Below are 26,641 nucleotides of genomic sequence, written 5' to 3'. Positions count from 1 at the left end.
AGAGATTGAGCCTCACATCTCTTTATCTCATCTTTGTAGTGGGTGGGTGGTCAGTTGGAGACATTACAGAGCTGTCTCCACCTGACTGCCACCATCTTATCCTTATGTCCTTTTAGAAATGCCTGGGAGTAAGTAGCTGAGAGAAAAGATAAGTCCAGTATTTCCAGGGTCCTCCTTGATAATTAAGCTTCCTAAATGGAAGTTTAGAGCCCCTTCTCACAATTTTTGCAGCATATTAAGATGCTTTATTGCACTCTGAGAACATGACAAGGCTTCTGGGAAGGAAAGAGTACACAGCTCCTGTGCTAGGAACCCAGCAACTAAGAATTTTCAGAAGAAACAGTTTTCACTCTTCACTCTCTGATAATTCTCTCAGTTGTCCATCTCTCATATCACCGTTTTAACAGCTTTCTGCATGCTGAAAGATTTATGCATGTCTCCATCTCTGACTACATCAGCTCTTCCTCGCTTTCAAGGTTTGCTACATATTTCCTCTTTCTCATTATTCTCTTCAAAGCAGCTTCCCTGCATGCTCCAACTCATTCCCCCCTCAGCCCCTACTGCAAATGGCCTTCTGGGCCTTGTTAATGCTTCTTTAAGCACTTCTTTCACAGACTAAGCCTATCCCATGATCAAATGCAGCAGGCTCTAGACTTACAGTCATTTTAAGAGCTACTAAAGAGCTTTCATACTTTCTTACTGTCCCGTTGCCTACTCAATTACTCCCAATTTGATTTTGCCATCCACTAGCTTTCTGTGTCTTTACTGGAATCAGCGCTTGCTGATTCCAACCCAGCTCTTAAGTTTGTCAACATCTTTATCTCTGTCTTTCAGGGTGCTTGCAGCTCTTCCAGTTTGGTGCTAGCCCCAGGAATCTTAGGTGTATCCCTTACTGTTGCATCCCAGCGCATCCCAGATGTTAATGAAAATGCTGAGTAGAGCCTGACCAATCACTGCTAGGCACACTTAACCACTTTATAACAATTCTATAATTTATAAAATAACAATATATAACATGTCCAGAGAAAGTAAGGTTAGGAGGGGTCTCTAAAAGCCATCTTGCCCATTCAGGACCTGTTCCTAGGATTTAAGCCATTTTTTAATGGATGATAACTAGTTTGTTTTCAGAATGCCTGGTGATGACAGCTTCAAAAGGCAATATCTTGGTCTCTATTCCACCACTCCCTAGCACTATATTCCTTGCTGGTTTTACTGTGACAAAATGTTTCCTAATATTTAGCATATGTCACATTTCCTTAGTTTGTCATGTTCTCTTTCAAACAAAATTTCTAGGTAAAAGAAGCCTAGAAATGTTAACACTTAGTATTGTAACGTATGCCTCCAGCAATGTGTGTACTCACATGTATGTTCCCTTTAGTTTGTCTGGACACAAACCAGGCCTGATTAAAGAGCCACAGAGCCTCACATTAAAGAGGCGCTGCATTCAAGGTTTGAAGCCTCCCTGAGAGATGGTGGTATAGCCAGGCCAGAAATGGCTTTTATTTGGTTGTTTGCAGTAAATATGCAGCAAGGGTATACATACACTAATTATCAGATGTATCTACATCTAAAGATGGCTGTACCTGTTGGACCAAAGGATTGATTGTTTAGTGTTGTCCTGGTTTCAGCTAGGATGGAGTTAATCTTCCTCTCAGTAGCTGATGCGTTTTGGATTTCATATATGAAGAATGTTGATAAACAACATACTGATGTTGTTAGTTGTTGCTAAAGAGACCAAGGTCACTGTCTGTCTTTGCAGGTTTCGCTAATGTGCAGGTACAGGAATCTGGAAGGAGTATAGCCAGAACAGTTGACCCAAATTGGCCAAAGAGAGTATTCCATGCCATAAAACTCATGTTTAGTTCTTAAGTAGGGGGGTGAGCTGGTGAGCTGTCTCTTTTTTTTCCTCTTTCACTGTTTGGAATCATTCCCAGATTGTTTAGAGGGGTTTTTTCGTTCCATGATTGCTGCTCGGAACAGGCTGTATCAGTCATCAGGTCTTTGGGTGGTGAGAAATTGTGCATAATTTGTTGGTTTTGTTTGTTTGTTTGTTTGTTTTGATTTTTTAAAAAAATATTATTATTTGTTTACTATTAGCATTATCATCACTTTATATACGTAAAACTGTCTTCTCTTTTGGTATCCTAGTAAACTGCCTTTATCTCAACCCACGAGTTTTCTTCACAATTCTCTCCTTCATCCCCTGGGGAAGGGGAGGGTGATTGAGCAGCTGTGTGGTACTTGATTGCTGACTGTAGCTAAACCACAAGAAGTGTATACACTGTTTGTGACAGTGGCTAGAAGTGGATATCAGGGAGACTTTAAGAGCAGGACAGCTATATTTGTACTTTGCCCAGTATCATTCCACCTACTAACTCTTTCAAACTCAGGGACTACCCATCGAAATACCTACCACAGAAAGTGGAGAGACATCTGACTGACGTCTTGTCCCGGATATACCCTTTGGCTTCTGAATGAAAAGAACAAGCAAACAAACAACCTCCTTTTTTTTCATGAAGCAAGAAGGATTAATAAATTATGAACTTCCAGGGAGCTGTTGCTCAGTTGAAGTCACGTCATCAGTTGAAGACGTCATCTTTCATTTCCTGCCTGCAACATCCCTGAGGCATGGAGAGCTACAAAGTCACACTCATGCACACTCTAGCATATTCTGGGGCAGATTCTTTAAATATTTAAAAGGGGAGCCATCCTTTTGTATGATTTTGAGACTTTTGATCACTTTGGAATTTTTTTTCGGAGGCAGTAGTTTTACTGAAAAAAAAAAAACACAAAAACCAGTATACACTCAAGCTCTTATAGTTTTAATTAGTATTTTGACAAGATTCTGCCTTCAGTGTCATCAACATAGTTATGAAGATCACAAACAGAGCTGGACTTCACTGTGGATTTCTATGGTGAGTTTTCTGGCACCTTAATGACTGCAGCATCTTTATAGATATTTTGACCATAGAAAGAATTCCGATTAATTAAAAAGCTGTTTCTCCAGGGTTCCTGCATCTACTCATACTTCTGCTGTTTCCTGAAGTCACCCAGTTCCCTCTGATGATAGTACATTACAGTGCTCCCACTGTCTGAAGGTAATTCATCCCTCACTGCAAAGGCTGTGGAGGGCACAGAGGAGGATCTGGCAAGTGATGGGAGGTGGTGATCACTCTCTGCTGACTACAGAAGGATTGACACCTATACTGGATGCCTTTCACACAGTTAAACACAGGTAAAATCAATCCCTAGGCATCCCAAATCATCCCTTTGTCTCTTCTGTTTCCCAAGATTGCCAAAGCACATTCTATGGAGCTGGAAATACACAGCATCAGCTTCCCAGGATGAGGAGTCTGTGCCATGAAGGGTCATTTCCCCCCACCACAAAGACGTTATTGGTTGCCATTTCTCTAAAGTTGAGGAGGAAGGATTTTATTTGTTCCCATTCAAGCCAGCAAAAGAGGCCAGCTGTGCTACAGAAATTGTCTGAGAGATGATCTGATCCACTGAGACCAGTAGAAAAAAAAAGAGGTTTGGCAGGTGTAAAAGAGCAGTCATTTTAATTAGGCAAAAACCTCTGGGAGATTTTTACACTGCATCTCCCCCGAGCATTTTCAGTGCCAGTGCTTACACAAGGCTGGCATCTGGCACCCTCTGTGCTTCTGATATACTGGATGTTCATGGCTCTCACTGGTTTTGTTCCAGCAAAGAAAGTGTTGACATGGAGTGTCAGGGCAGTAGGACTGGTCTGAGAACACAATTGAGCAGTGCACCTTTTGTTCTTAACCCTTTGCTGCCTTGGTTAATTCTTCTAGAAGAAGACATTATGGACAAATTGCTGAAATTTGGTGAAACTTTCCCATTTATTTTCACAGACCACTTTTCTGTGCTTTGTCATCCTTACCAGAAAGTTTCTCATGTGGGTAGGAATGGAGTTCGTAACACTAATTAAATTCTCAGGACATGGAGGGAACCTGAAGATGACATCAAACTGGTGTCTATAATCCCAAGAAAATGCATAGATTTATCTCATTAGATTTATTTTTTTTTAAATTGGATCTACTGCCTTTAAGTTTCTCCTAAGCATTCAGTTTTTCAGGTATCTTTTCATACCTGAGGAGGCTGGAGATATTGATCTTTTAACCTCACACCTTGCGTCACCGAAGGCCTATGGCAATTACACAGACTCCAGGTACAGCTGCTGAGCTTCTCTCAAAGTAAAGTGTGCAGCATCATCATCAGTTTGTTCTCCCAAGCCCAACTGATTTCCTAGGGGAAAAGATACATTTTCTTCTAGTTGAAGGTAAAATGATGGAGCGGGTATTAAGTTTCAAAGTGGAGGGAGATGTGGGTGGAAGAATAGACTGGAAGAGGAAGAAATTACCATGGATATCTCAATAGATTATGTAGCTGAGTGATTCATCTCACTTATATTTCATAAACAATAATCCTAGAAAAGAAAAATCCAAACAGACGTATTGCTAGAAATGGAAAGTCACTCAGTGGTAGCAAAATTCACTTCAGGCTGCTAATTTGTAAACTAATGAACTCTTTTCGAACATAAAAGCTACATTAGGCATCTATTAAAGTATTGAGGATAGAAAGCAACCAAGTCAGAGATGACATTATGTCTTTATTTCCTGCACACCAGATACTATATGTGCCAGAGAGTGCAGCAGAAGGAGCTATGATATTGCCCTATTATAGGTTATAATGGAAAGGAAATCAGACATAAAGACGTTGCTTGACTTAACAGTCAGAGCAACAACACCATGAACTGGAGAGCCTGAAATAATAGAAATAGTGCATCTGAGTCTCTCCTGATCTCCTGAGAAGTTTGAAACAAAGATGTGGTCCAGGAAGGAAGAGGGCCACAGGGACCAGCTGGCACTTGCTGCTGGTTGTGTGTTTCCTGGACTCAGCACAACAGTGCTTAGGCCACTGTGGGTCAAAAGCTGCAAGAGTCCTTGTTTGTAAAAGCTCAAGGGACTGAGACAGCCCTCCACGTACAGCAGAGCAGTCTGAGAGATTGCCTCTCCTGCAGAGGCTTTCCCGCAGCGCCTGCACCGTAGCCCAGGACTAATTTCTGTCTCACTCTCCTTCTTCAGCTTCAGGCAGTCAGAGGAGGTTTTTTAGAGTGTTTCAGAGACGCAATAATATTATTAAGAAAAATTGGATGAGAACAGAAGATAAAAAGGGAAAAAAAAAAAAAAGAGTGGAGTATTAGCAAACCTGTTCCCCAACAGCAAGATGCACTAAGCTGCGAGACTGCTGTAGAATATTTTCCTGGTGAAAAGTTGAAAAATTGACCACTTAACAAAAAGCAACAAAAAAGGAATAGTGTCATGGCCATTTGCACAAGCGAGACAAGCCAGTTCATCACATCCTTTGTACAATCTCTTTCATTTACTTGCTGGTATTTGAAATTTCATTTATAGATCCACATTTAAGAAAAAAAAAACTCACACAGAACTTTAATTTCAGACTGTGACTTCAATCTCAGAAACTCAGCTTGGTCTCAAAACCAACAAGTACAGTTCTTTATAAAATCAATCATTTTGAAGTCTCACATAGCCACAATTGTCCAAACTGAATGACTGCTGTTGTTCTCCTGGCTTCTGTAGGACTTCAGTACACATGTAAAGTTCTGGTACCCTGTTTGAATGCTGCATTGAGTTTGGACATGAAGCAACCAAAGTCAGTTGAAAAAGACTCCTTTAGACAAAGTTGTTTGGGATGCCCTGCAAAAGGGCTCCCTGTATTTCCCTTGCTAGGGAAGCGGAGGATGCTCTGAGCCACATGCCTCTGAATTGTCTTCTGATGGCTGGAGCACAAAGAGCCCCCAGGCTTGTAGCACCAAATCAAGCAGGATTAAAGGGAACCTTAAATTTAAGGGAAGGCTTGCTTGGTTTGAAAGACTCAGACAGCATTTTGGTTTGAGTGTTCAGAGGTTTCCTTTTGACTCCTGGAGGGTACTCCTCTGCAGCAGTCGAAAGGCGCTTAAGGGTTTTCTGGGAGATTTTGTTCTTTTCAAATATGTCTTGTCCCTTTGCTTGTTTGTCATTCAGACAGCAGCCTCCAGGGAAATGCTATAGACAGCAACAGAGGATCTGCAGAGAGCAGTAAGAGTGAGAGCTTTCACAGGAATACACACATTCATTCTGCTCGCTGCTTTTCTGCAGCATCTTGGTGTGTTTCAGAGGTTTGTCTGGAGCAATGTGAGGACATGAGTTTTTTGGAAATGTTATTCTGGCACAGATATTTTGAAGAAGAGTTTTCATGGAGAAGAATAGTCATCTGAAAGGGCTTTGGTGAAAACCTGTCTGGACAGGGCAATGACAGGGAGGGAGGGGATCTTCCTATATACAAAAAGGGGACCAAGCTGTGGAAGATCATAAAAATTAGTGCAATTGTGTCACAAGAATGACATTACACGAGCATCATGTAGAGAAGATTAACAGGGCAATCCATTAAGGTCAAGCCCTATGACTACTGTGGGATAAGACTCACAACATTTTCTGTATTTTGATTTTTCTTAGTAAAATCAGTAGTTTTTCTTGAGTCACTTGGAGACCTGACATCAGGGTTTTGAGGTGCCTGCTTGTGAGAGCTCTGTCTGGTCTGAGCAGTTTCCCTTTGAAACTCCCAGAGCTAGCAGATGCTTGGTTCTGCAGCATTTCATGGGTGGGCAGCTAGGAGAAAAAGAAGTTGACAGGAAACCTGTTTTCCCTCAGACTGTGTTAGAAAATCAATATAGTCTCCTGACACGCTTTTATTTCATTGAACTGACAAAAGGAAAAACAAATAATCTTCTGCTGAAAAACTTTTGGACAGATTTTGGTGAAGGGCGTGAGGAAGAAGAGGTAGATAAAGTCTGTGAACGGCTACTGGGCATGGTACTTGGCTGTTTTCCAGCATGTGATAAGTTGAAATAAATAGTGAGGAGCTTCTACTGTAAGGAAGTGGGTCCGGTGCTCAGTATATTGTCTCTTGGCTGCAGACAACTGCCCATGAAAGATTACTTCACTGGAGGCATCCAAAAGGTTTCTTTTCTGTCTGGGTCTGCCTCTCCAGAAAGGTTGTGCTAAGGTCAGGTTTTCTGCATCCTTGGGGAAGCTGGCCCTTCAGAACAGCCCGAGGAGGATTGAGAACAGCGGTTTGCAGCCTGTGGGCTGTGGTCCCCTGGGGCTCGCTACTGTTTCCAAGGGACTGGTGAAAGTTGACTCGGAATAGAAAGGTCAGTACACTTGAAGCAATTTTTCAGGAGTCTGCAGCTCTGTGAGCAAACTGCAGGGAGCCAAAAGTTACCGCTCCAGAAATAATCATGGAATGAAAGTATAGGCTTAATTCCAGCACTTGTGCATGTGAGCCCTGTAGCCTCAGCAAGCCTCGTGTCTGAACCAGAGCGGGTCACTTCTCTCCACCACGTACTGGTGCCCAATCCCCTAGCAAGCAGATCTCCACATTCTCTGTGCCCTGCCCAGTGATCTACACAGAGGCTGAACATTTCCATGCCTCCTGACAGCTTTCTGCCAGGGCTTTGGAGCCACTGAGGCCTCAATTTTTAAAAGTCCTTTGCACACATCATCCTGGCCAGACCTTCAAGAGCTCATCTCTGTCTCCTTGGACAGGTTTTCACCACACCTTAGTTCATTGGCATGATGAAGACCTAGCTGCCATTCTTGTGCCTTGAGCATGAGCCGAGAACTGCTATAACTCCAGGTACAACATCCAGAAAATCATCTTGGGCTTCTTAAAACTACACGTGTCCCATCTGCAGTCAGAGTAGGGATGTCAGGATCATCAGGTATCCATACTTGGATGAGGTCTCTCTAAGGACGTCCATGAAACCAATTAAAGTTTTGCCATTGACCTCAGTAAAAGCAAACTTCACCTTTGCAACATCTTCTCTTGAGGAGCATAATGTGTGCCTACCCAGTCTGTACAATATCTAGATCAGTCTTATTGAGCCCTCTGATCAGCACTGTTATATAAATATTAAATAATAGCACTAAAAGAGAAGGGAAAGAATTACTCAAATTGGACAGTAGCAATAAAAAAGGAGAAATACATTAAAGCAAAAAAAAAAAATTTACATTATTTTATTCTGTAACTGTGATTTAACTTGGTAAAATGCTTAAGGGTCTATTTTGCATGAAAAGTGCTATAAAAGCTGAGCTTTATTGTCTCCCATTTATCTTGAATGTCAACAAAAGTTTTCAGAGGCAGCAAGTACAACAAGAGTGTGGAAACTTTGCCTAGTAGAGGAGGTGGAATATGGACAAGGATAGGTCGATGCATCCCCTGCATAGTGCAGGTGCACTACTGGCTATTTAAGATGATGATCTGGATGCAACTTCTGCCTTAGGAAGTCTCAACATATGCATTGACATATGTGGGCATCACAGCGTGCTGGCTCTGTTTATTCTACCCTGTGCATCCCCTCTTGAGCACATCAGAAAAAGGAAGCTCAGCCAGGCTCAGCGTTGCTCAGACCCAGCTTCCTTCATTCTTCTGAGATGTTCCTACATCATGTGAAGTGCGTGTTGGCTCTTTGAGAAGTTACTTTTGTATGCCATCTACAGTTACCTTGAAGAGCAATTTGTGTCCTCCTTTAGTGTGAGGAGTGATTGAGAAAATATTTGGGAATTAAAAGCATCATCAGTGGTAAATCTGGAAGCTGTAGCTCCAAGTGGCAGTAGCTGTGGTGCCCATGTCTTCCAGCCAGAGATCACCTCACAAACCTTATGCTGTTTTGCCCATCCTGTGGGTAATGTGAGGCACTTGCACCTCACTTCATTTGGTGAAATCCAGAGCTTCAGGTTTCCAAGCACTACTGGCCTTACGTACAATAAAAAAATCCTGATTTCAGAGAAGTTAGAGACAGGGCTTTTGGTTATTACTCTGTGTATTTCCCAGAAGGAGCACTAAGAGAGGAAAAAAAGAGAAAAAAAATAAAAGGAAAAAGACATACTGCCTTTTTGTCTGTGTTTGTCCAAGTGCCTAGCCAGATGAAACCCTGATCTCTCAATTTACTGCACCTTTGAAGTGTAATGATGTAAATAGTAAATAATAATGGGTTCAGCTTGTCTATGCCTTTCCCCTGTGTAGTTTCTGGTACTGTGCTAAATTCACTTAAAGTGGAGTAAAAAATTGTTCTGTCCAGGTGCAAATTGTGCTGTTATACACAGAGTGCAGGACTATTGCCACCAAATGATTCATTACCCCATGTAGAAAATGGGCACTCAGAATTTTGCCTAAGGATGTCAGTCCACTTCTGAAAGTTACTGACTAGCCTAACTTTTTTGTAATAATCATGACCTTGCTATTTTCTAATCAGGAATGCTTTTGAAATCCTCAGGATCCTGTACGCACTTGCAGTATTTTATTCTCTCACTAGAGGACTGTGTGCGATCCAGCTCACAAACATCTCTGGTCCACAAGGGAGACAAAGCTGAAGCTCAAGTGGAGTAGAATCTTGTCCGTGTTTTCTATTCCTAGAGCTGTTTTTAATAGATATCTCCTTTATAATACAGCCTGATATTTCTATATTCTCCACACTTTTACGAAAGATAGGGAACTCACTGATTTATTAATATTCAGCAGCTAAAAATACCTCCTATTTCTGACTTAGCACAATACTTCTCCTTCTACATTAAAAAGTGCAGAACAAAACCACAAGCTTGCAGTATACATTTTAAGTTCCTTATACCACAGGCAATATTTGCTTTCAGTATTTTGTTTCTCTAACGAGAAATTGGTAAAGTACATAAGTGTCTTTGAACAGAGTACTACTTTAAAGAAAGCTGCAATCAATATAGTCAATACACAGCTAAAAGTAAAAAATTGCAGTTTTGGTAATGGTTAATAAGATGACACTGCATTTCATGTCTGTTTTCACTTCATTATTGGCACTTGTATGTTTATTTCTTTAGCATCACTAAGCTTTAAACTAAGACCAGTATCAGGATCTGTCTTTTTTAGCTGTTGTGTAGGTTCTTTTTCTTCCCAGATCTCCCTCAGTTCTTCATAAAGGATCATTAAAATCTCCTGAGTTAGGTCTTTCTCCTTTCTCAATAATAACAACAACAAGAAAAACAACGGTAATTGTGGGATTGAGCCCTAAATCACAACATATAAAAGACACTCCTCAAATCATGCTTTTGGACTTCCTCGTCCTACTCTTCTGTTGATCCTCTATTTGAAGAATGAATCTAGTTTGCAAAAAGTCATCAACTCCTTAATATACACAAAAAACCCTTCATTTCTGCCTGCCAGGTGTGATGGACACAGTGCTTGCCCCCTCCTCTGCCTCCAGCATAAATCCCTGACATGGCCTTAGCTGCTGCCCTTTCTGTTTGCCCGCTCCTCATCTTTCAGAGAATCATAGAATCTTACGGTTGGAAGAGAACCCCAAGATCAAGTCCAGCTGTCAACCCAACACCACTAGGCCTACTAAACCATATCCTAAAGTGCCACATCTACACATTCTTTGAACACCTCCAGGGATGGTGACTCCACCACTTCCTTGGGCAGCCTGACCACTCTTTCACTAAAGAAGCATTTCCTAATATCCAATCTAAACTTCCCCTGCCGCAACTTGAGGCCTTTTCCTCTTGTCCTATCACAAGTTATCTGGGAGAAGAGATCGACACTCACCTCCCTACAGCCTCTTTTCAGGTAGCTGTAGAGAGCTCAGTCTCCCCTCAGTCTCCTCTCCTCCAGACTAAATCCCAGTTCCCTCAGCTGCTCCTCACAAGATTTGTACTCCAGACCCCTCACCAGTTTCATTGCCCTTCTCTGGACACGCTCACATTTCTCACATTTTTCACACTTCCCATTTTTCCTTTCTTTTCTGCCCTCTCATGCAGTGTCTTTACCCTCAGAAATCAGCAAAGAGAGTCATGACATTGTTTGAGAAGGCATGGAGATGTTGGTTTCACACAACCTGCCAAATGGCAGAGAAGCAACCCCAGCCAGCCCTTCTCCAGCAGCATGAATAACACTGATGGCTGAGTAGGTAGGTTTTAAGACTAGAGAGATGCACTGCTAAGCTGTGCCTTGCCATAACAACCCCCTCAGCCTAGAGTGTAATAATCATCTTGCTAATCACAGGATATCATCTCTCATTTTAGCACATCACACTTGGCACCTCGGGAAATTTCCTCTGAATGAATCACAAAAAATAGTTTCATTTCTAAATTACAAATTAAACAAATGACAATTAATTGAGCAAATAGCTAGCTCTGTTACTGCCTGTCTTCCTGCTGCCTGTGGATCTCCTCCAACTTGGGCTTCCCTTCTCTCCTTGCCTCGGGATCCAGCTCGTTCCCCACAACCAGCTGCAGTTTTTCTTTGCTGGCCCACACATTTTTTATTACCTTGACTTAGCAGCAGCTTTGTTCTCCTTGCTCTCTTTGCTGGCTGAAAGGGAGTGCAGTGATAAGGAAGGGTCAGGGGTCTGCAGAATTTTTTCTCTAGACCATGGCCCATAAAGTTCTCACAAGAGGTTTCAGTGTCATGTGCCTTCCAAGAAGCTGCCTAATGCCTGCTGCTGGGTGCTGAGATACGTAATCAGCTCTCCTAACTTGATCCTTGCTGTCTCTTTTGTCTCTGACACCCAAGCAGAGTGAGTGGTGAAGTCCACCTTTTTGCCTAAGCTCCTAAAAACTGGACATTGCACTGGACATTCCTGCATTGTCAGTAACAGTGAGGAGCTTCTCAGAGCTCCCTGAGAGAGGCAATGACTGACAGAGTGCAATAAGCAGAAACGGAGGTCATGGGATTGCCTGGGAGAAAGTTTGTTCCTCTCTGAGTTAAAGACAACACCTTAACCATGTCTTTTCAGCTGGAACTACAAGCTTCCTTCAACCCTTGCTCCATCTTTCAATATCTTCTGGAGTCTGTGTCATTTTGAAGTTTTCGAGTTTCTAAGAAGTATGTTCCCCCTGAGCTTTTCCTTCTCTCAAAATTGATTCCAAGACCTTTCAACTAAACTTCATCTGAAGTTTCTAGGACAAGCTGGCTTGAGGACAAGATGAAGTTAAAAAAACCACAAAGCAATGGAAAAAAAATTCAGAATGCCACATTGGTGAGGTTTACATCTATTTGGAGACCCAGCCAGAGGCTGTATCAGATATTAAACCTCCAGTCGGATGCACCACCTTTGCTCCCTGGCGAAAATAGTGGTGTCTTGACAATAGCAAATGGTGAACAACAACAAGAAAGAAAGCTAGTTTATTTTATTTTCATCTGAGTAGTTATGGACAGAATCCATTCTAAGAAAGGAGAGAAATCTCATTCAGAGGCCTGTCTTAATTCCAAGTGAGCACATAAATCCAGTTTGGGGTTTTCTACTTCACATGGCACTTTTCTCCTGAGATTAGATATTGGTAAATCTTCAACTGGAGCTTTGTATCCGGCTCAGATAGATTTTTGCAGAAATGTAATTGAAGCCAGAACACAGACACCCATGTGGGAAAGGAGAGAGCTAGAGTTATAAATATAAAAAATAGAGAAGAAACTAACTGATGAGGAAAATGGAGTATTATGGGATGCTGGAATCACACGAACGCACTAAATGATGGAACATGCCCCCTGCTCTCAGAATTAGCCGCTTCATTAGCAATGGCTCTGCTCAGTCAGGGAAGTTAATTAAAGTCTGCAGCCGGGCGTGTACAGAAAGAGCAGCCACAGCACGGGGAGGCTGCCGCTGCTCTGTGCAAGCTGGCAAAAGAGATTTTGTCCTTTCACTGCCACATCTGGAGCAGACATGCTCATATACTTCTGTTAAGGAGGTGGCAATCGGTTTCTGCCCCAGCCGCCTCGTCACTGACGGCGTGTGCCGTGCCATCCGTTCTGCCACAGGGCGAGTATCACTGATGCAAGGCACATGCAATGTAAGTATGAATCCTTGTGTGTGGTGGCAAGGCCATAAAGGCACATGATAACATGTTTCAATTGCCCAGATGGACAAATATGGCCAACTGCAATGTTGATGCAATTCCCCCGGTTTCAGTACTCTTGTACTAAGGGAAAATTTAGCCCAGGTTATCTGCACTCAGGGAAAATAGGGTCAAATGAGGCTCCATTGCTCATGATAAAAATTGATTGTATTCATACCATCAGCTTTGCAGAAGGAATAAACCCTCCAGAGCCAAGGGAAGCAGCAGGGCATGACTGGGATTCCCCAGCATTAGCAAATGGCTCGTAAAATTGTGCTCAGAAATAGCAACGCTGCAGTTCAACTATAGATAGAGGATATGGGCTGCTGTTTTCTGGTAGCTTAGTATCAGGCCAGTGCTTTTCATGGACGTACATGGGTACACATAGACAAATAACAAAGTTTGATTGAAAATCTTGTCTCTAGTTTATGGGTGGATCAATACAATCGCTCTCCCAGCCTTTCCACTCTCCCTCTCCACAGGTCACGAGGAGACAAGGAGCAGGTGGGAGAACTTAGCATTCCAAGTGAATGCCATGATTTTTAGCCAGCATGTTACCTAGGCTGCTCTGAGGCTTAGAACCAAAGGACTCTCCAGCTAAAAGGAATGGAAAAAAAACCAGAAAACATTCTCCAAGATTATAAAACAACCTCAAAACAACTAAACTGACTTATTGCAGGATTTGTAAAAATAAATAAATAACGGCTTCAGGGCTTTCAAGCTTTGCCATACTTCGCTTGAGTGACTCAGCAGAGCTCAACTGCGAGGGAATTAAAAAAAAAAAAACAAACAAATCCCAAGCTAGCAAGCTAGCAACCTCCAGTTTCTCAAGGGATTGCTCCAAAGCTGTCAGTGCTGCATTACACTTGGCAGTGTGGCATGAGTCTGGTTTGCGAGCTGTCCCATCATGCTCAGAGGTTCGCTCAGCAATGACAGGCAGCCAGATGCCTTTCCCTTTCTTTCCTAAAGCCTTCCTGAACATGGGGTCTGTGCAGGTACCTGCACCTTTGGGGACCCCAAAGGCAGTCGTGGAGTGCCTGTGCTGTCCTGGGCCCAGCTGTCCCTACTGTAGGGTATGAGGGGAGAAATTAATTTAAAAAAAAAAAAGGAGGTGGAGGGGAGACCTTTCAAAAGGACAGAGACTATATCTGGGGACAGCCTCTGCATTAGCCATCCTGTGCATGACTTGGAGTCCTGAATCACTGAGCCAGTGATGGGCTTACACTGACATTCAGTTTTTCTCACTCCCTTCCATTTCCATTGATGGCCATTTTCAATCTTCAGACCAGCAATGAGATAAAGGAGTGGGTAAAACAACACAGCACCAGTCCTGGATGAATCCAGCAAGTACTTTCCATTAAATGCCTGTTTGTTTCTCCCCAGCCTTTTCTCTGTGTTTAAAATCCTTTTGGTGCTTGCTTTCCAGAAATATTTTAGCAAAGCAGCTTTGCCAGAATGAATGCTCATGAAAAACGAATGTTGAGACTGAATCTGCAAATATTCACTGAAAGTAAATTTCTCATTGTGCAAGAAATTGTAAAATTCATAATTTGCCCTGTATTTTGCTATATAAATTACACAATCAGGGCACAGTAACAATATGAAGTGAATTATGTATCTAACGAACATTGCATGCCTTCCAAATATCCTCAACGAATTGCTGGTGAACAATCTACAGGCTAAGAATTATTTGCTAGCAAAATGCATGAATCATTTGAAATAACAAATACATTTGAGGAAATCCTCATCTGTTACCAGGTAATCTGTAAATAGAAAGATAGCGTAAAAACAACAACAAAAAAAAATGATCCATTGTGCTTAACTCACTCAATCCAACTCTGTAATTGACCATTCATCTGATTAAAAAGCCGCCAAGGACAGGCTCTTGAGGATGGAATACCTGGTGCGGATATTAGACTGTGACAAAATCAGAGGCTTCATTTGGGCAATCACGTGGAGAGCAACATGCCAAGAAAGTAATTTTGGCAAGAAGAGCTTCCTGTAGGGAGAGAAACAAACATCTTTGCTAAGATCTTCAAAGCTTCCTTAAGTTCTGCCTCATTCATGGGAAAAGTAAGACGCAACCTGGTCTATTGGAAGGTGTCCCTGCCCAAGGCAGGGGGGTTAGAACTAAGTGATCTTTAAGATCCCTTCAAACCCAAACCATTCTATGATTTTATGATTGTGTAGAAACCTTTAGAAATAGTGGCCTTTGGGATCCCACCTCCACCAACGTAGACCAGCTTTCATCTTCATTCAGCCAGGCAGCTATTGTTTGAATCTCCAACTTGCATACTTGTTAAAGAGTTCTGCTTCCTACTGTACTTTGAAACATGCAAATCATGTCACCACTTGGTACTGTTTTTCTAATGGTCGTCTTGTCCCATTGGAATTCATTTGGGCTAAGAGCTGTGTCCTCCTGAGGTGAAAAAGGCCACAGACCCAGGGTGATTCTCATCTGAGCATCCTGAGACCAAGGCACCAGAACCAAGCTTCTTAGCTAGGTTTCTACAGCTAATGGACAGAGGCATTCCCAGAAGAAGCCTCATCCCACCTTTCTGAAACATATATTCTACAATGAGCTAGTTTGCTGTTGTCTTTTATGCTATAGAGTGTAAAACTCTTTCAACCAGCTAAACATAGGTGCTTTATTTTCAGATAGCTAAAATCAGCTGAGATGAATCCCTTTCCCTGGATTCATACAGCATCTTACACAATGTAGCCCAGATCTGTGTTAAGACCACTAGACGTTAGTGTGGTATGGATGATAACCAATGAGAGAAAACTTAATTAAAAATTGCCTATGGGGACTGTCTTCTATTCTAGGTATTCAAGACTTTTAATTTAAAGAACAGAATGATTGAATCTTCCCATCACATCAGTAAGGTAGATAATCACCCTTAAATTTTTTTTCAGCACGAAAATTCAGGCAGAGAGGGGCAGAAAGTAAAACAATAGAAACACAGACTGTAATGCTGCCTTCACATCCCAACAGGCACACTGTTAGCAAGGATACAATAAGACCAGATAATAAAATAAGGTAGTCAAACGACTTGTAAGAAGAAGAAAACCTCTTGAAGTAAGTCTGAATATGTATTCAGAAGTGTTGTTCCACGAGAAAGGAAATGAAAGATGGTTTTGTGCTATTATGCTCACAGGCCGATGACTTTTGAAGTAACTCAGAAAACCCACAACGAGGTGAGGTTACTTGGTTCCTATTCCTCTGTCTGCATGAGAAGCGCAGAAGTCCCTTCCTGCACAAACACTGCGGCTCCTCCCTGAAATGAGCTCACTGCAGGTGCCCTCGTGCGATCCTAAAAGAAGTGCAGAGATGCTCTGGTTTCTAGGTCCTCCTGGCACTGCAAAGCAGGGATGCCTTCCAAGAGAGATGGAGATACTCAAGTCAGCACTGGACTTTGCCATCACTGTCCATGGCCTCTGTCCAAACATTGATTCGCAGCTGTGGCCGGCTGCCAGATTGGGAACCGTTATACAAGTGAGCTCACTGTTAGTCAGCCACTTTGAGCTGAGCTGCTCTTTTCTTTCCTTAAAGGCCAGTCCCACATTTCATGTCCACAGTGCAAATTATATCTGACATGTAATTTAAAACCCAAGATGCCTTGATATAAAGCCTTACTCCAGCAAATGAGATCAAACAGCAGGGCATTTCATTTGACAGAATGGATATTTCTAGTTTTAATATTACATTAACTTTTCCTCTCTGTGCCTCACATGGATTTTTCATTTTTAGGCAGCAGTGCCTGGCTGCTAACTGGCGTTGTAAGTCTGATAGGGGGTTCCCCAGGATTTCAACAATTCCCTTGGGGTCAGAGAGGGTTGCTCGATAGGTGGCATAATCTCCTTGGTATTGTCCATACCTTCCTTCACTTGTGCTTGGTGAGAAACTTCACAAGCCCGCAGCCCAGCTGTAAGAGCTGCATGTTTTACCTGCTGAGCCCAGCCCTCTCCAGAGGCAGCCCCGTTCCTCTTTGAGGGGTCGGAGTGACTTCATCACTCAGAGCTGATGTAGGATTAAATTGCTGATAACCACAGCAGCTTAGCAGGCTGCTGCCCTCCAACTAATACATCTTTACTAGAGGCTTGCAATGTCACCTCAGGTCTGGGGTCCCGGTAACACACTCGCAGTTTGTGAATCAGAGCTGGCTTGCACCTTCCTAGTTCAGCATACAGGCAAAAGTCAGTGTTTACCTACACAATAGTCGAGGAAAAACCTCACTCCTTTGTCTTCTCTTGTGACCCCTGAGAATTTTGTAGTCACAAGGAGAGTATCTAGTAGAAACTTCTTGTGGAGTGAATGTTAGCATCACAGTGCTAGCAAATGTGAGGTTTTAGACTTGCCAGAAGGTGATTAGCTGTTGTATGAATAATACAATACCTATCCTAGACACCTTGGGTGAAAACTCTGAGTAATCACTGCAGCATGATGAAGTAAAGTGCTCCAGCTAAATGCCTGAGTGCTACATAACAACATTTTTTAATTAACGTAACCAAATATATCTTTAATGTTGATTAAATGAACTCTAGATTGGAAAATTCTGTAATACATTTTAGACATCAGATAAAGATCTATCTTTGGACAGAGGCAAAGCATGGAAAACTTAGCATGACAAGTGAATTTCGGGAACACAATCACAGCGGAAACCAGGAGGGTTTTATGGAAACTGTGGCAAAAAAATTTACAGCCACTGACCAGGAGCACCAGAGCACCTTTACTAGAGTGACAGACCCCCACAGTCTGTGTAGACCCCCCTACACTGCCAGTGCTATGTTACTTGATGCTGCCAGGCGTGAGAAGGAGGATCTTCATATTAATAAAAAACCAGCTCAAACAGAGTTGTATTGACATGCATCAGATAAGAGCTAGCCAGCACTGTCTCAGACCCCTTAACATGATTGATTGTAATAATTTAATAATGTACCAGTTGTTTTTCTGTCTATCAAGCCTTGTTGCTGTATTTCAATATCTGAAATGATACGGAGTATTTTCCATAGGACTTTGTTATTCTTGACAAAGAGTAATGTCAAGAAAAATGCCTTCTGTTTCTGCCAAAAGAGGGGAAAGAGAACAAAAGAAACAACGCACATGTTTTCTGTGGCTTTATGGATGAAATTCATGCTCCAAGTGGGTTGTGGAACGTGAAAACATTTCCTCCTCTGTAAGAAACCCACATGACCTCTCTGTCTTGCCAGCACAACTCACCAACTGATCTGAAATGAACACCACTTCAAATCGTCGCAATACATTTCTTCAAATGATTTATCCTGCCTGCACAGAGCTCATCCACTGGATCCTGTCTGTTCTTGCACTCCTCTTGAAGAGCTTTGTCTGCAGGACAAGTTTACTTGAGCATAACTCAAATTTCTCTTACATATCCTTGCATATTTTTCCTTTGCGTGCTTGGACTGTCTACTTCTTATAAAGGCTGTTTTCCCTGCAATTCAAAACTCCAAGCCTGTGCAGTGGAGACAGTTAGGCTCAATTTTAAGTAAGTTCTTCAGGTATCTGAGCAGTAAAGCATGTATTTATTTCAGCCGTTAGACATTGGTTTGGGTTCTAGGTATTCCTAGGTCACCTATGGTGAAGTCTGTGTAAATGTGGTTGGCTTGACAACTGTACCCAACCAGCTAGTTTGTTTAGTGCTTCTACATTGTCTGTTCATGTTTTGAATGTATCTGGAATACCATGAATCCTACAGAAAATACATATTTAATCCAAATTAGTAAATTATACCATGTCTAATATCTTCGAATTATTAATTGGATTTTTAAATGCAAAAAAAACCCATTAATTGCATTAATAATCCTTACTCCTTCAAAATCATTGAAAGACCAAAACTGGCAGCTGAGTTGACATCTAGCATTCTTCCAATTTGTTTTTTACTAGCATTTGTTTGTCCTTTTAGCTATGCAGCAGTTCATTTTTATCCCTTCAGGTTTTCCATGAAGGGATGTTCCCTTGCAAATTCATGTCCCTGATGGTTTTGAAGAAAATGGGCTGTAATTAAGCGAAGTTGCATTAGTTACAAAGTTGTCATTTGCAAAACACCAAATACATAAAAGCAAGGGAAATGCATCATTAAGGATATAAATCTTCTCTTCTACTCACCTAATAAATAAACACATTATTCTTATCAGATACAAAGTACAGCACACTTCATCATAGCTCCACAAATATAACCCCTCACCTGTTCTTTCAACAGCAGCATTACAATGAAGTGCAAAGCTTTCCTTAAAAACAAACAAAGAAAAAGTTTGGACTTGGATTCCTACAGTGGTGTGAATCAGTATAGTTATTTTGGCTTCAGATATTCTGAGTTGTTTACATTAGTTGAAGATGTAACACATTGTATGTGAACTTTTTTATTCCACTCCATAATTCTCCTTCCCCTTTGGAGCTAATATTCTCCTTTGACTCCTACATGTTGTGGGCTGGTAGGATCCTATTTCTAAATCAAAACTGGTGTCGTCTTAAAGATGTGTTCTAGCTCAACTACAAATTAATTCAGGGCAGTATTGGGCAGTTGATCAGATTTCATCATCTTACTTGTTCCTTTTCACCCTGCAATGAATGAAGCTATTTGAAGAGCTCAAGAGCAACAGAATTTTTGTCTTCCCCAAAGCTTATGCAACCCAGCAAGTCTTTCTTTCCATTGATACCAATAGGTTTGGCTAAGGCCCTTGTTTTGGCAGGATGATCCAGTTTGGCAGGGTGATCCGGCCTTACCAACTGTAGGATCTGCACTGCAGTTGTGGGACCCTCCTGACAGAAGAGCTAGCACAGTGGTAGCAACAGCAACAACTTGCAGAAGCTCAGAGCGAGAAAGAGACTGGTACTGTGAAAGCAGGAGCAGAGATCAGATTAAGACTTGGTTTATTAGGCTATTTGTCAGGACAGAAGGAGGTATCCATACTTCCAGGCCATGTTTTCTTCCTGAAAAGCTATTCCCAGCCACTCTAGGGAAAAGATGGTCAGACTGACTAGCTCTGGTTAGGAGGCTGTGAGTTGAACCAGACTCTCACAGGGTGGAAAAGGTGTTTCCCTGTGGCAATTTTTGTGGGGTGTTCTTCAAGGGTCATGCAGTCCCTAGGTCTTAGTGACACTCAGCCTACCACTTTTTGCTTGCTCCACCTCCGCACCAGAGGCCACATCTTCTCTATCAATCCATGACTGGTCTACTTTCTGTCCCTGCTGCCAGTAGTAACCTGGCTGAAGTTTGATCTCAAAGCCACACTGTGCTTGAGAAACACAAACAACAGGTTTTGGAAACTTACTGGTCAGGTGGATTCTAGAAGATTTTCTCCTGTAGTCTGCTGAGAGACCATAGGTTTGAGGAGAAACTCCTGAATCTTCCCCTCGCCTCGATCTCTGTAACTTGACCAGAGGCCATACCAGAGGGTAAGCTTGTAAATAGACAAAGTAGGTAGTAGGAGAACTTGGGAACAGCTTTGGAGTCCTGCTGAGCTGACAGTGCTGGCATGTCAAGGGGCACAGAGAAGAATTGACTGCAAGGATAATGCAAACACCTGTTCACTGTGGAGCACTGCCTCTCCTTATGAAGCAAACCATATGGAATTTAAGGACCTCATGCACTTGCAGCATCCCTGTGGCTAGTGTAGGTTTCTCTTTTTCCTGTGCCTTAGAAAGGAGGAAATGCCCCAGTCTGTGCTTCAGAAATAAGCAGGAGTTATGACTTGCCTTCCACAGCTACAGCACAGACTGACCCGACAATTTGTTCTCATTTACTGCTGCTTGCATTCTTTGCAGCCTTCCTCTTCTCTGGCTCTGTGAAAGCATTTCTCCTTGTGCAGCAGTCAGTCCTGAACCCAGATAGATACATCTCTGCTAATTCTGTGGTTTCCACAACATGGGGCAGATATGGTTGGTACTTGGCAGACTGGCTGCAGTGGGCTCTGGCTAGCTGGCTGGCTTCTGAGACCTCTGCTGACTGAGGACATGACCCTGGCGAGGTGAGCGACTGCTTACATGACCACAAAAGAAGAGACATTTCCAAAATGCATTTGAGCTCCGTAATAAGTTCTCCAGAGATTTCATGAATATACGCCCCAGCTTCCCTGTGGTATACACAAATTGCTTGGTGGAGAACTCTTTGGACACAAATAGCAAAATATATTCTCAGTCCCAGGCAGCTCATAGCTGATGAATGCACATAACAAATCACAGCCAGTGAAAGAGCACGAAGAGATGTTAAAAAAAATCAGTGAGTATAATTTTTAATCTCAGTAATAGACAATTACTATATTTCTTAAATCCAACACCATAAAGTTTAGTTACTGAGTAGTCTGAGCCAGAACTCATAATTAAGATAGAACTTTAATGTATAGCAGTTAATCTATTAATATTAGAGGAAAGATCAGAAGAGGAATAGTCTAAGATGTGAACCTTCTTCCGTGCCAGCATGCTGCTCTGTGAGTCAGTCAAAGGCTCCTTGTTAGAAAGATTTTGGGGTGACATAGGACAACACAAGGCTTTTAACAGATGTCCTCATGGATTCAGACATCATTTGAAAGACGTGGATTTCAGGTACTGATTAACTTCTCCTGAAGAATGTGTTAGGCAAAGGGCTTTGGTTAAGATATTCCCAGCAAAATCTTACCTCTACAGAAAATAAACAAAAAATTTAAGCTGTGTTCTAAAGCCATAAACACTGGCCAGGTTTCAGCTGATGACTTCTAATCAAATCTTCATGCAGTCTGCAAATGATCCTAGGCCATCATATTGGTTTTTCATTAAAATAGCCTTCTCTCCTCTCTTCCTCTTTGTTTTACTCTGCCTCCTGAAAGCAGATTGCACAATTTACAAACCAGGCTGACTGTGCTATTTTTAAGTGAATGCCATTTTGTGTTTCAGGTTTCAAGTGAACCAAAAAGCACAAAAATGGTGGACCCATACTTAAAAAAAAAGATTCTGACAATACCTGGAGATTAAATCGTGGATGTTCAGAGAGTCCTGGGTGTTCATCAAAATGATGTCTTTTAAATTGTTACATTCATTGTAAAAATAAATGAAAATAAAACAACAGGACAACTGTAAGGTAGTGTTTGCTGCATGTTGTGGATTATAATGAGATTTTGAGCAAATAAACTCCACTCCAAAACAGGTGTTAAGAACAATAACCACAAAATCCTATAAAAAAGAGAAAGCAACCACTGTGACTTCAGATTTCATTTGCACATGAGAAAGACAGACTTGCAAGGTGCTATTTAATTGGAATTCTGATTATTAATACAATGTAGCACTGACAGCAGTATTAGAGGAGACCCATGCAGGGTTGAGCTGATTAATGGAGTTGACTAGCCCATTGAGAGCTTAAAGTTGCCTGACAATTCAGCTCATTAATTAGCAAGATGCCATGTTCCCTCCCACTGGGCTCTGCTGCATTGAACTCACAAAAGCTTGCAGCTCCTTCTACAAGTTTTTCAGTATTTCTTGTAGGAAGTTTTCTTTCTTCATAAGAACATCCATGCCAAGTTGGATCACAGGCTGTATTGTCACTGAAAGTAGTCAATGGCTGGTCCCAAGGCCAGATTGTAACAACAACCTAAGTTGCTTCAGTCATCCAACAGACTAGATCTATTACAGCAGAGCCACTGTGCATTAGTATCTTCTACAGGGTGATCCCAAGACATACAGGAATATTACCATTGCATAGAAAAGTTCTATAATGATTTATAAATTAAACTTGAAACTGCCAAGTGTATTACAATTGTCCCACAAGAGAAAACTGTCAAAAATAAACAAACACCACAAACAGACTGGAATAACAATTAGATCTTCTGGAAGGGGTCTGGAAACGGCTTACTTTATTTTCAAAACCAGCATAACACAAAGACTAGACAATAATACAGAATGAAAGAAAATTAATTGGGCCCATATATTTTTTTGTACATGCACAGGATGAAGTTGTCTTGCAGTCTTGCTCTATGCATGTAGAACAATAAGCAATCTTTTCTATTTTGCAAGGCTGATGCATGCTTACACAAGCTGCAAATGAAACCAAAATTCTTCATAAATATGGTCTGAATGGACACTGATTTCAGCTGCATACAGCACTGGAATTTAGAAAAAAAAACAAACAGCTTTTTCTTTCTAGCAAGTTCCTAAATTCCCCAAAGCCATTAGCAGGACTGGCGGAAGCAAATGAAAGAGAAAGTGAGAGGGATGGAGGGGTGGAAAGGACAAGTCTGTCTGTGTACAAGCAGCTGAGGAAAAGCCACCCAGTCCAAGCGCATCCTGCATCCATCCTGCATAATGCCTTCAAAAGTGCCTAAGTGACAACAGAGACTCAGTGAACCTCCACAGGAACATTTCCATGCAGAACTGGAGCAGAATACTTTCCCAGAGAGCTGTTTCTTCCTACCTGTCCCAAGAAATGTGCAAAGATATAGAAAGCCCATGCCCCATGTTCAGAGGTATTCAGAGCCGTGACCGCATGTCAGGCGAAGCTAGTTTGTCTGCTGGAAACCCAACGTGCTGCAAACCCAGCCTGCTGCTGACCTAGCCTGCTGCTCCTAACCATGACAGTGATTCATGAGACAGTTCCAAGCTATTCAGAGCTGTAAGACCCCTGGATCCCTGGTCATGTGGTGAATGGACAGCAGCAGTAACAGCCATAACATGAGGACCTTACAGTAGGATGTCTGGGACTAGCCCCTGCTCCGCTCCCGCTTCAAACTACGACCCCAGAGCAGACATCTCAATCCATCTTTGACCATTACTTTAGGCAGTCTGAATATGGCCCCTATATAATATAGCCCTGATGATTTGATGGGGTTTAGACTCTTGACTGACTTAATGCCTCATTTTCTAAGCTGTTTCAGTTGTCTGCAGATGAAGGTAGACACTTACTAGGTTTTTGTACAGCACCTAAAGAGACAGGTGATTTCAGTGGGATGTAAGCACTTCATTTGCACTTTTGAGAGAACCATTAGGCAGCAGTGTGTTTTTTTAGGTGCATAAATATTGTGGGAATTTGAGTTTGGAATGCAGTAGAGCACATGGTTGATGGGTGATCATGTCGGCTGTAAGAAATTCACTGCATTTTCTTCTGCTTAGAAAACCCGATACAGATCAAAGTTTGCTCATGATCCTCACACAATTGGAAAAACAATGCAGGCACCTGGCCCCCGCCATTTCCACAGCCCAAACTACTCTGTATGCCTGATTACTCCTTTGTCTCTTTCTTTCATCTTCTAACAAATGAGATCCACACAAATGGAAGGAATTTCAGCATCTTTTAATTCTTTACAAGCTTTTAAACACAGGCCTCTCAATTTTAAAAATTCCCTTTGCTTCAATGATACCAAGCTTTTTACATGATAAGTTTCTTCACTAATGCTTTCAAAGCACTTCATAAGTGAGTTTAATCACTCATTACTATTTTAGATATGGGGAAATTGAGGCACAGAGGCAACAGCAATATGTACAACTTAATTTATCAGGTCAAAACTGAGAAAAAAAAATGCTCTGGATTTACAGTCTGGCACCCTGGGCTGAACTTTCTTTACATTAATTTCACTAAATTCTTCTGATGGTCTGATAGAGGTAATCTGTGCCACAAACACATAGCTTTTAAAAATATGCTTTTAAAAAAACATTGTTGCTCAGGTTTCCACCTCATTAAGAGACACTTGTGAGCATACTAAAGACAAAGCCATAATAATGAAAAAAAATATCACAGGGAGGGTTGGCTGTTTCAAGAGAAAGAGAAGACCAGCAAAAGCTCCATCAGAGAAGGAGTTAAGTCCCTGCTGAGGTCTCCTGCAGCCATAAGAGTTTAAGACCGAAACCAAGTGGAGTTTAAATGCCCAATCAGTAATATCAAGACACACCATAAAAGCAGCTGCTGGACCTCAAGCATATTTTCATGGGTGGAAGTCTGATCTGGTGTATGAGGGATTGTAGGCTAGGCTACGAAGAGCAAAAAGAGCAAGGTATTAGATAATTTTTTATTTTGGGGGGGTTTGGAGGTTTGTTGTTTCATTGTGGTTTTTGAGTTATTTTAAGTTGAGACTACTTTTGAAAGTTAACTGGTAGCCTACACCACAAAGCAGTGGTGTAGGCAGCCATAAGGATTAATTTTCTTCATGGCTAGAGAGAGTCTGAGCAATGATAATTCTCTGGTAGAACAAGGGAAACCCTCCTAGATTTTAATTGAAAGTGAATTCCAGGATCTTTCTCACTAGTTATCTGCTACTCTAGTCCTTGGAAGAGACAATATGAACTTTAAGCAGATGGTAAACATCTCCTGTGTAAACAGAGAAATGAATGAGAAAACAAATGTGACTTCCAGTATTTTAGTGCACTACAAAGCAGGCTAGATGATTTATGGGGAAGTGAAAAATGAAATGTCTATGGTTTAGATAACTAGAATCCTGAAACAGCTGAGGTGAGAGACCTTTGCAGCAGTTTTGCTCCGATAAGCTAGAGATGCAAACAAATGGTTTGGGTTCATGTCTCTGGGTGGGATTCAGCTCCTGAGCTCCATACAGCCCATGGATAATAAAAAACTGAAGAAGATAATGTAAATAAATATACCATACTCAGTTCAGAGTGATTTGTGGTGTGGTGAAGGACGGAACAAGCAAAAACATAGAAGGTAGGAATTACAGTGTATGACTGTTCTCTTCTTTGAGTTGTTTTTATGACTGGTTTGTTCTTGGGAGTAGATTTGAATGCTCAAATTAGGATATGCCTTCATGTGTGTCCCTACACAATAATCCTTCTAACATGTTGACAGCTATCACCAGCTTTGGTAGGTCCAGAGGTCCTAAAGAGCTAGTTCCATACCAGCTTTTGAAAATACATTTGCTTGCAGCAGACCTTGGAAGTTCTTTGACTGCAGGAAGGCTGGGTGATCAGGCATAACCCAGCCTCAGAAGTGCTGTGGGATTGATTTTAATGTCCCAAGAGTAGAACTTCAATCACAGCTTATAGTTTTGTCACTATGAGTTATAAACATGAAGGAAAAAATAGGTGATTATAAATTCTGCACTTGAGGAATGAGTTTTTTCCCTTATCCTTTCTAAAGAGAATTAAGAGAAGGTCTTGCTAACAGGGGCCTGTCTGAGGAAAGGGCTCTTGTACTTCCATAACTCTCTAACAAAAGCAGAATTTGTCTGTCCTTCTGAGACCTCCTGTCTAGAATTTTCCAAAGCCACTATAGCAAAGAAAAACCAATCGCTCTTTATCAAAGTCAGTAGAAAACAAAAAGGTTGTGCTGCTCCTAACTCACTCCTTGTGAATTATGGAGGGCTTCCCCTTATTTCTAGCCCTCAACTCTTTCTTGTGATGATTGTGATGACCAACAAACATTTTGAACAGATGTTTTTCCTTTTTATATGGATTGCAATGGATGCTGCAATGGATGCTACAATGAAAAGGGTCTGTGGCTCGTTGCGAGATCTGGATGCCATTGCTAAAGGGTCAGAAATTGTGGTAATACCTTTAGAAAACACTTGGCAAAGGTCACTAATCACTGTGCTTGTTTGGATGGTATTAGCCAAACTGTGCTTATGGCTATTTCCAAGGGTGACTGAATCTGAGAGCTAGCTGGAAGGCTTTATTCAATGTAATACTTTCTGTGACTGAAAACCAGCTTTTTCCCCTTTTCCATATGACAGCACACTTTTCAACCCAGTGCTTCCTTATTTTGGGC

At 41.7% G+C, this 26,641-nt stretch overlaps 1 long non-coding RNA gene across 1 annotated transcript in view; it reads left to right on the top strand.

The window, feature by feature from the left end:
• LOC147602123 (uncharacterized) overlaps positions 1-22,017 on the top strand; it is a 359,474-nt gene extending 337,457 nt beyond the window's left edge. Inside the window, exon 2 of the long non-coding RNA XR_015259239.1 lies at positions 21,835-22,017. This is a non-coding gene — a long non-coding RNA (uncharacterized LOC147602123). The remainder of the gene's footprint in view (positions 1-21,834) is intronic.
• Positions 22,018-26,641: the final 4,624 nt, after the last annotated feature.

This window comes from Chlamydotis macqueenii, chromosome 1, assembly GCF_036417535.1.
Source record: "Chlamydotis macqueenii isolate bChlMac1 chromosome 1, bChlMac1.mat, whole genome shotgun sequence".
In the NCBI taxonomy this organism is placed as follows: Eukaryota; Metazoa; Chordata; class Aves; order Otidiformes; family Otididae; genus Chlamydotis; species Chlamydotis macqueenii.
The sequence above is the reverse complement of the archived record's forward strand: the minus strand, read 5'-3'. Positions and strand labels throughout refer to the sequence as shown.